This window comes from Glandiceps talaboti, chromosome 6, assembly GCF_964340395.1.
Source record: "Glandiceps talaboti chromosome 6, keGlaTala1.1, whole genome shotgun sequence".
NCBI lineage: Eukaryota > Metazoa > Hemichordata > Enteropneusta > Spengelidae > Glandiceps > Glandiceps talaboti.
In genome coordinates, this window is record NC_135554.1 from 21805592 (window position 1) to 21815733 (window position 10142).

At 38.7% G+C, this 10142-nt stretch overlaps 1 pseudogene across 1 annotated transcript; it reads left to right on the forward strand.

Moving 5' to 3' along the window:
• The first annotated feature begins 3343 nt into the window (after positions 1-3343).
• Positions 3344-10142, forward strand: LOC144436242 (uncharacterized; annotated as a pseudogene). Its single transcript, XR_013480944.1, has 5 exons — positions 3344-3408; positions 6225-6450; positions 6915-7118; positions 7833-8025; positions 8299-10142. The product of XR_013480944.1 is annotated as an uncharacterized LOC144436242 (transcript).

Sequence of the window (10142 nt, forward strand, 5' to 3'; positions counted from 1 at the left end):
AAGTAAATTCAAAACGCAGATTCTTTCTATCTATCGTGTGCGTTATTTATAGGAGTAGATTAAAACTCCACCACTGTCAACAGCGCCCTCAACGTGAAAATACTCTTTATTGTTGTTTTCTAGAGGCGCCTATGGGTCCCGGGTTGTGGGTCAAGTCGTATTACAAGTACATTATGTATACGGTGGGGGGGGGGGAGTGAAAGGTATAATTTTCACACACACACACACACACACACACACACACACACACACACACACTCACACACACACACACAAAACCCATGACTTTTCATCTTAATCATGGAGTTGATAACAATAAAGGTACGGTATTTGACCGGGTGGTTGTCACTCACTGGAAATTCCTAACACTGGGTCGATCTGTTTGAATGTTAATAGATGATTTGAACTTTGGTCACACAAGACGGATGGATGTATGGATGGATGGACGGACGGACAGACGGACGGACGGACGGACGGACGGACGGACGGACGGACGGACGGACGGACGGACAGACAGATAGATAGATAGATAGATAGATAGATAGATAGATAGATAGATAGATAGATAGATAGATAGATAGATAGATAGATAGATAGATAGATAGATAGATAGATAGATAGATAGATAGATAGATAGATAGATAGATAGATAGATAGGATGTCAGGATGGATATGTGGGTCAATGGTGGACTATCTAGGAATAGAGAGAGTGCGTCACGGAGTGATGGATAGATGGATGGAGAGAGTCAGACATTGTGTGTGTGTGTGTGTGTGTGTGTGTGTGTGTGTGTGTGTGTGTGTGTGTGTGTGTGTGTGTGTGTACGCTACATCTGCGTGTATATATAAATTATGGACCTCGTTGACGGTGGAAGCTTTTCTTTTCTTTTCTAAAGATTTATTTATGTGTGCCCGAAACGAAACTCATCCCACAAACGTCTCATAAAAGACACACCAAAGTATGAACATTATATAATAATACTAAAATTAAAAAAGTAATCTGGTCGCCTTGAGCGAGGTTGTCTTAGTCTTAGATTGTAAACTGTTTCTAGTCCCTTGACATCCAAGATCCGTAAATATGATTATGAATATATCACACATTTCCGAACCCGTGACTGCAGTATTCGTACGTACAATCACGTAATAATAATGATTTATAGCCGTCATAATGGCCCAGATAGCTATTAATGTTTATTGGTTGTCTAGGATAGAGGTATTATAGGTCTTGACAGGGGGACCGTTTTACGTATTACAATCCCAGTACGTAGGATAGTGGTAAATAATCAAAAGCCACTTGAAAGTGTCAAACGTTAACTGCTTACATTTACTAAAGCTTTGTAAAGGCCCATGTTCGATCCTTGATCCCCGCATTTAATTTGAGCAATCTTCTCAGTGAAGCTTGACATTACATGCATTTATAAGGATTTGACAGGATCATTATGTTATTCAGGATTAGGTTTTCTGTAGCTGTGCATACCAGACGATTATTCTTCTACCCCAAAATTTAAACTCAGTCCAAGACTGTGGAGGGGACTGCCTGTGATTAAAGTACCATTCAATACGAGTCGGAAGAAGAATGCTAATTTTTGTCCTCGGAGTAGTCACCTTTTTTGTCCCCGAGGATACTTGTCACATATCCAATCACAAATCCTAAATTCCATCCATGATTTTATTTTATCATCATCGTCGCACACAGGCTATACATACTTATAACAAGGCTAAAATTGAACAAGATTGTAATTGCTTTTTTTAATCATGTAACTAAACAACGACGTGCAATCATATCATTGGGCTATCACACTAGCGTATATCGGGAAAAAACATCTCATCGAACAAGTAATTTCATGTACCTAAGTAATGTGTTTTTTCTGTTAGTTGATATTGATGGAAATGTAATTTGATCACTCAAAGCAGAAACAATACGAGTAATAAATGTTGGCATATGTCTATTTGGTTACTTTCGTTTCCAAATATAAAATGTATTCGTCAATTTTGAGTTATGTGGGCCTGGCATTGTCAAAATCCGGTTCTATTGATATCCATAGACTCTGGACTGAGGTGAGTGTTTATCCGGGTTCTATGACATGTAGCCCGTCACTGATCTTTGTATACGATAGCTCTCACCCACTCTCTGCCTGTCTACATCGCTGATCTGACACCATGATAGCTATTGCCTACACTCAGCCTGTCTACATCGCTGATCTGACACTACAATATATCTCACCTACACACACTCAGTCTGTCTACATCACTGATATGAGACTACGATTACTCTCGCCTACACTCATGAATGTAGGCAAAAGTTATGTAGCACAGATTAGCGATGTAGACGGGCTAACATGTATGAGTTGTTGCACAGCTAGAGTCATGTCACGAATCTTGTGTTTTTAGGGGTGACATTCTATTCGTTTGGAATTCTGCTTTAGGATCGGAGTTGTTGCCTTCATCAGCCCGGGCCTTCAGCTCAGCCAATGAGATCCAAACACAGACCTAGAGGCCTGGGTAGTGACAAATTCAGGTGGTGGTAGGGGGGAATTACCAATGCCTTTAAAACTTGGTGGCAGTGGTGGGATTAAGTCCTTACCATTGATTCAGGAACTTTTCCATGTCTGACAACATTTTACCTCGTTTAACAAAAATATTTTAACAGGGGGATGGTCATGTTTTAGAGAAAGAAAAATTGAGAGAGGGCCACTTTTTTAAGCATGACTGAATTGTTAGAGGCACATATTTTATGCAACAGCCTGGGCCTGATTTCCCCTGCGCCCCCCCCCCCCTCCTTGTAATTCTGGAGGCTCCCTAATCAAGACCTAGTATACTCCTAATAAATCTTGTACGACTCAGATTTATCGTACAAAATCGATTAAAATATGTATTTTGTTTCCAAGATAAGTAAATTAATATAGTCACAATCAACAAGTGTTTTATTTGGTGTCTATTGCAGACAAGACAGGTGAACTTGAAGTCAAATATTACAATATATCACATTTAAAAAAAAGTCAACTGCTTTTCAATAATTTTCGGTAAAATGGTAGTGTTTTTTTTTAATACACTAACCGTGCTCTTCGGACCCGTTTCTATCTACCTATACTGACAAATATGAAAAGAATTGGACTCGGGTAAATCTAAATAGACCAACAAAGGTCCTGTGTTTTATTTTTCCTATTGTATTCACATTAAAATGTCTTTGACCTTTTTGTGACGTCGACGTCTGATTCTATTTTCTCACGATTGTGATACGTGCTGTCGCGTGATGGCGCTGTTCCGATCGGCTTGGGCATTGTATGTAAATTACATGTTATCATGACGTCACTAGATAGTAGCTATATTACGAGTGAGTAGTTCCCCCGTCATATGAACCTCAAACAGCGACGTGACCACAGCAGCGTACTAAAAAGTAGATATTAACTGGTAAGTGCGTAATGTTATTTTTTCAGTAGTGATAACTTGCAGTGTTTTTTTGCACGGAACATCTTATACTTAAGTCATGGTGCGGGTTATGAACTTCGATTGGTATTGAACTTGAATGATAATAGACTTTACACTGGATAGTGGTACATTGCACTGTATTGTGATAAAAAAAAACCAGGTTAAAATATGCCAATTCGAACTTTGCCAACCTGCATTGTTCTGTGTTTTAAGAGTAAGTTATGTCTTATACTGTGAGCGATTCGCATGTTGTTTTGAAAGTTGATGTATATGTCACCGCAACCTCGAGAGCTTGTTTTTCAAGTTCTTCTGTGACCTGGACATTTGCATACAATGTGGTATATTCGTATGAGCTCTTGTTGACTTATAATACACAACACAATCATAGAGTAGAGTTGTTGACGAAATGGAAAATGCTGATCACGACATGTTTACACGCCGTAGACAATCAGATCTGTCAATCTAGAAGTCATAAAAATAGATAACAGATAAGATACACATAAATCATAACTATTTTGATGTTTTATCCTGACACGTGATATACCTACAATGCAATATTTGGCTTTGATATATTTCAAATAATTTACATCATAATGTAATGAACTATTTTTCGACAGTCAATCGTTCCAAAGTCCATTCTCGCAAACCAGAGCTGATCAAATCCTCCTGAAATACGTGTAAAATATTTGGTACTTGTTTTGAGTAAAGCGATCCGCTGCATTCCATTACGTAAGAGTAAGACGAGTAGTGTCTGGCGGCTAGATGATATAAACTCATTAATTTAGATTTACGTTTTGGCGCTCAAATTACGAACCCCTGTCGATTTCAGTGGACAAACTAGATGGTCGATCGCCTTCTCGAGAAATTTGTGAAATTCCAGTTCAGTAGGTACCAAAAATTCTTTGCAATCTAAACCACTTATCATCTTCCTAAGCAATACTTTGCATCAATTTATCAAATGCATTTGAGTCTCGTTATTTGCGATCAAATGGACTCCTACTCTCTGTTGACTTCTTTTTATATTAAACTTTGTTCAGAACACAACTTTCCCTGATCGTGCCCAATAATTGTTATTATTGTTGTTGTTGTTGTTGTTGTTGTTGTGGTTTCGACCATACTGTAGTCTCTCTACCAACAAAACCTGTCTTGCCATCATTACAATTCGGAACAGTTGTGAAACGTCGCGTATACTGAACTCTGTATGGTATCAATATTAATTGACCAATGATCACCCTTTTATCGTAGTCACAGGCTATGAATATGAAATAGGTTGGGAGATTCCAGTAGGACAAAAGGCATCAGCTCGAATTACTCATCTAAAATTAGGTTGCCACTGCACCGTGCGTGGTTCGAGATACTGATGATATGACTTTAATACGAGGAAAAGGTCATCAAACTCTGACCAACAACAGAATGCAATGATTGCGACCTAGAAAGCACGATAATTAAATGTATTATAAAATGAGTGGCGTTTGTGAGTGTAACTGGGTCCGAACCTTTGTGGGTGAGCTGCGGAAAATCACCTAGATGAATATCCAACAATATGCATGGATCATATGTGCGAAAATAAACTGCGTCAAGCTTGTTGCATAGTTTATCTTACATCCTTTCAAACTGTACCCTTGACTACAGTTCGCGTATGTTATCTTATTCTGCAAATACATATCACAGTAAAAAGGTGTTGATTCTATATTTAGTTATGATCAGGCATTATCCGTGACACGAAAATCCGACCACCGTAAATCTCACAACATGCCTATGTTTGCGCCATCCATGGTCTTTGGACTGTCTGGGTGTCTGTTGACACTATGCAATCAGATAACTTTATCACCTGTAAATCTGCACATATATTCTTTTATGATTTTGACTAGTGTGAAAATAATCAGTGATTTGGAGAGAAAATAAACGTTCGCTGAGATAAACTGGCCACCCAGTAATACAAACTACAATAGAATGTTCCCAAATGGTGGGCGTACGACCAGCTGTTTCTTTTTTTTTAAAAAAACCCACACATTTTCGCCAACATAGACCCAATCTGATGAAAATTTGATGTAGGAATACGACTATATTTCCTTTATATGATGTAGTATATGAATGGAATAAGTAAGGAAAGGATATCCAGTCGTATTTCTACATCGATTTGAACATAGTGAAGTTCACTCCAGGGTTAGTGGTTTTAGATAATGTGAATTAGGATATCAACAGAAAGGCTGTTTCATTCCCAGTGAACAGCACAGCAAGTTAGTCTAGTCCCTCTATGATACCGTTACGATTTACAAAATACAAGTAAAATTGTATGTGCCGTATTTGCCAAATGTGTATACTATACTTAGTCTAGATGTCAAAATGATGGTTTCTAATTAACCACATCTGGTCAAAGTCCCTCAATCAGCACAAAAAGTTGTTCATCAAATCAGTGAACCCCAACGTAAACAGTGTATAAGTAGCATCCAGAGCTGAAAAATATACCATATTTGGACATTACATAACTGCCCCTATAAACACTAACTTTATGAGGGACTGGGTTATTGGTTAGAATTTGTGATTGATTAACAAAGACATGTGTGGGTGGCTGTGGGTGAAGTTTGAATTGCATCTCATGTATCTCAGGACTTCTAGAGTAACGACTTTGACTATACTGTGAGTAGAGGTGTAAATCGTAATGATACCGTATAGGAACTAGACTAACTATACTCATCAAATTGACAAGTGTGTTTCCAGTGATCATGATGGTTTCACATTTCTCAGCTTACTAAGCTACCAATAACGTTGTTCACTCCCCTTTCCTTCTCTTACAGACCTCTAAATGGGGCACCAAGGCAAGCTTTTGGCTGCCTTGCTGTCTGTTGCCACATTGGTATGGAGCTCCCCCATTTCTCAGGAGTGCACAGAGCCAGCTCTGTGGACTGTGAGGCAACGGGGCGAGGTCAACTCCATAAACCCAATGGAGGAAAACAGAGGCAAGGTAACCGTCGTATCACTACTCAGCGCTAGCTGATCATTCTGTCAGTCGCAGGCCACCGGGTGAGTGGGAATCTTTGACAATGACTGATTTTTTTGCGAAGTCGTATTATTATATCATTTGTAAGATATTAAAATATGTGGAGATGTGAATTTGAGAAACTATTTCATAATTCACAAAAAAAACGAAACACGATAGATAGCAAAGTGTTCCTTTGATTAGCATAATAAATGTTAACGTAATATCTCCCTGTCGCTCTTCTGTTTCTTGATCACGAAATTTTCAATGCTCGCCGTGATCAATTAGTTTCGATTCTTCTTTTTAATCACAATCGTAGCTATCTTTTTGTAAATCGTTCAAAAAATGACAGGCATAACAGAAAAAATATAAATAAGAAATATTGTTTTTCTTGTAAAAATAACGAGGGTGATGGTGGTGGGGGGTTGTTGTTGTTGAATGATTTCATAAAGCTTTTGGTTTTCAAATAAAGACAATGTGAATGTATGTTATTCTGAATTGGTTACAGCTTGGAGGCACTGCGGCAACACTTCCTTTCCCAAGACATGAATGAGATCAGTTTCTTTATCGTCAATTCGAAGAAGCTGTACTCTCAACTCATGATTGGGGCACTTACAAGCCGTGTTGAGTTCCCTGTCTACCAGGAACGTTATGAACACGACATCTGGACAAACTTGAATGGCAAGAAGGATGATGTAATCGTATATGACAGGTAAATGTCGTAGGCTTACATTGACACTAGAGTGGAGCGCCCTCAACGGCCGTTTTCAGTATAATCGTATTTTTGAACTTCGTTACAAACAACTCTTCAAAGGAAATTTCCAGGTGATGCTTGTTCTAAAACACCAACTATATATAGTTCGCACTGATTGATCTTGCCTTCCTCGATTTCAACAAATGACAGCCTTGTCCGTTATCCTGAAGGACACTTGTAGTCGAATAAGTGAATCTCTATTGCAAGACAAATGTAATTAACATTTTCATGAACAATGTGACTTTTGGACATGGAGAAGCACACGATCAGTGTAACGTTGTGGGAGCGTGAATAAATCATAAAAATCTGCAGTGAAATTGCAGGGTAGATGCCATTGGAATATTGATGTTTGTACACTATATCAGCATAGCCCGAAGACATGTCAGAGTCGTTGCTGCAACAACAGACTGCTTGTATGTTGAGAGTCGGATATTATTTCTTCACCCTCAACTGGTTATTGGCTGCTAAAATGTCTAGCTGACACGTCTACACGTACCTGTAAAGGCAAAGCTAGCTATACTTACACATATGCTTACACTTGTGAAACGTTCGCTTATATTTTAGTGGTCTATCTAGCTAAGGTTTTCCCAATGTTCTTAGCAGTATAAAACGAATACGTCAGACCGAGCAACGAATCATTGTTTCTTTCTAATTTCTGTGTTCCATTATTAGATGTGGTAAACTTGTAGAGCATATAACTATGCCATACAGTTACCTTGGTTACGATTACGTCAGAGCTGCTATCGTCAGGGCTTACTATGAGGAGCCATGTGGTGTATGTGAAGTAGCAGATCTTGGGGATAGAAACATGACTAAGTACAACGTTACGAACGAAGAAGGTTTGGAAGAGGAAGACAATGAAGCGGTGAGTAAGAGTACTAGTTGCAGTATGTGGTCTGTAAGGTACGCTGTGTTTGGGTATGGGTGTCTCTCATGCATCATCCAATCATTTGTACCGTTGAGGGCGGAACGACACGACGCATGAACTGTACTGGTGAGTGTTGTGAACGCTCGTTACGTTGTGGGCGCTCCACACATGTATCAACGAAAATTATAGTTGATTTATGAAAATGAAAGATTGGAATGACGCAAATACAAGTTGAATAATATCATCTTTTTTTGTTATTATGTTCTACAGAAGATTTATCTGATAGAATTAGAACATGAAGTGGAAGAAATGGAAAAGGAGGAACAAGAACGAAAGAATGGAAGTAGAACCTTCGAGGATGATGACGAGTGGGCAGAGTTCGAGTCAGAGGAGTACCTAGAAGATAGTTCTGAGGAGGAAGATGAAGATTTGGAGGAAGAGGATGACGAGAGTGTGGAGAGTAGAGAACATCAGGAAGATCAACAGAAGAAAGGGGAAGAGGCTCAGCGTTACTTGGCTAGTTCAGAGTCTTCTTCTGAAAGTCGCGAGGAAGACAGCAGCGAACCCTCGAACGAAAAGAAAAAAAGTGATTGGTGGAAAGTGAAACCATGGTCGTCTGAAAAGGGAAAACGTGTTGATAGCGAGAGCATAGAAAAAGACAGTAAGAGTATAGAAAGAGACAGACAGTCAACTTCCTTGGAAAAACCGGGTGACAACAGAAACGATAATGATGATGATGATGATGATGGTGATAAAGATTGGTGGAAGGTTGAAAAGTGGTCATCACTTGAAGAAAAGAACGAAGATGAAAAAATAGACGACGATGAAACTGAGGAAGATGATGACCCAAACCGCACAAAGTTTGATGAAGAAAACATGAATAAAGACATAGATGAAAACATAACAAAAGATTTATCGAGCTCAGAAGCAAACTTAGAAACAAAAGTGAACTCAAAAGAACTATTAAAAGAACATATTGATCACGATGAAACTTTCCCGGCAGATAGATGACAGGAAAGTAAACATAATGATGTCATCTGACAGCAGCTTAATCAGCTGGGCCTATCGGACAGCTGATGACAGCAGTGATGCTGATGACAGTAAATACCGCAAAGGATTGTTGGTAAACTAGTTTACCTTTCACATCCTTTCTGGTATGAGGTATTTAGGTTAAAGTTCCGTGAATCACGTGACCGACCTACCTCATGGCACTAATTGTATGCAAATTTGAAGTCAACATTGTCATGACATCATCGGGCATATGAAAGTTTCAGGCAAAACCCGAGAGGGTCCCTGAAACTGGATGAATACCGATGGAAGAGTTCGTAGCAATGTTGACTGAACAGGTTTAACATCATATCACTCTAGCAAGGACTTTGATGTGTTTGGATAGAAGTATTTCATTTACAACAGCCTCAGTTTAAAAAAAAAAGTATGCCAAAGGATATTTGATGAGGGGACCAAATCTTGTTATTTGTAATAGAAAATGTCAAGCGTGAATCGACTAAAAAAGCCACGCACCTTTAATTTTTCTCATCAAACTAAAAATAATTCAGGGTTGAATAGTTTATGGAAGTATACATAACGAAATTCTCTTGGTAGTGTTAGTAATCAACTGTAAGATACGCTGTGCCGTTACGCCCTCATCGGCCTTCTTTGTAGTAAAAGGAGTAGGCAGATGGGTGAGGGCGCCATGACACGGCGTATCTTAGTGTACAAATATGTTAGTATTAAAGTATTACCTTGTTATTTCAGTATTCGTGAACCATACAAAAAATATTTTTTGAAGTTCAGAAACACGTTCACAGAAATCATTGTATGAAATTTCACACACTTATATAAGTATCAGAGAATATTTAATAGAAGTAGGGAAAAAAATGTGTAGAATACGAAAAGTATTTTTATGTTGATGTTTTACATTGTCTTAGATTGTTTGACTCTGTGTAACATTTTGACGACTAGCTCGTTGCTTTCTCTATGAAGGATTCCTGTAAATCTACGAATCTGTAGACCGGGAGTTTGGAGGACCTGAAAGTTACGAGACACGTCAGTTTTACTTCTTGGTGAGACATTGTAAGGCGATCCGAACGTCAGCAATAAATGTGTAGATATGA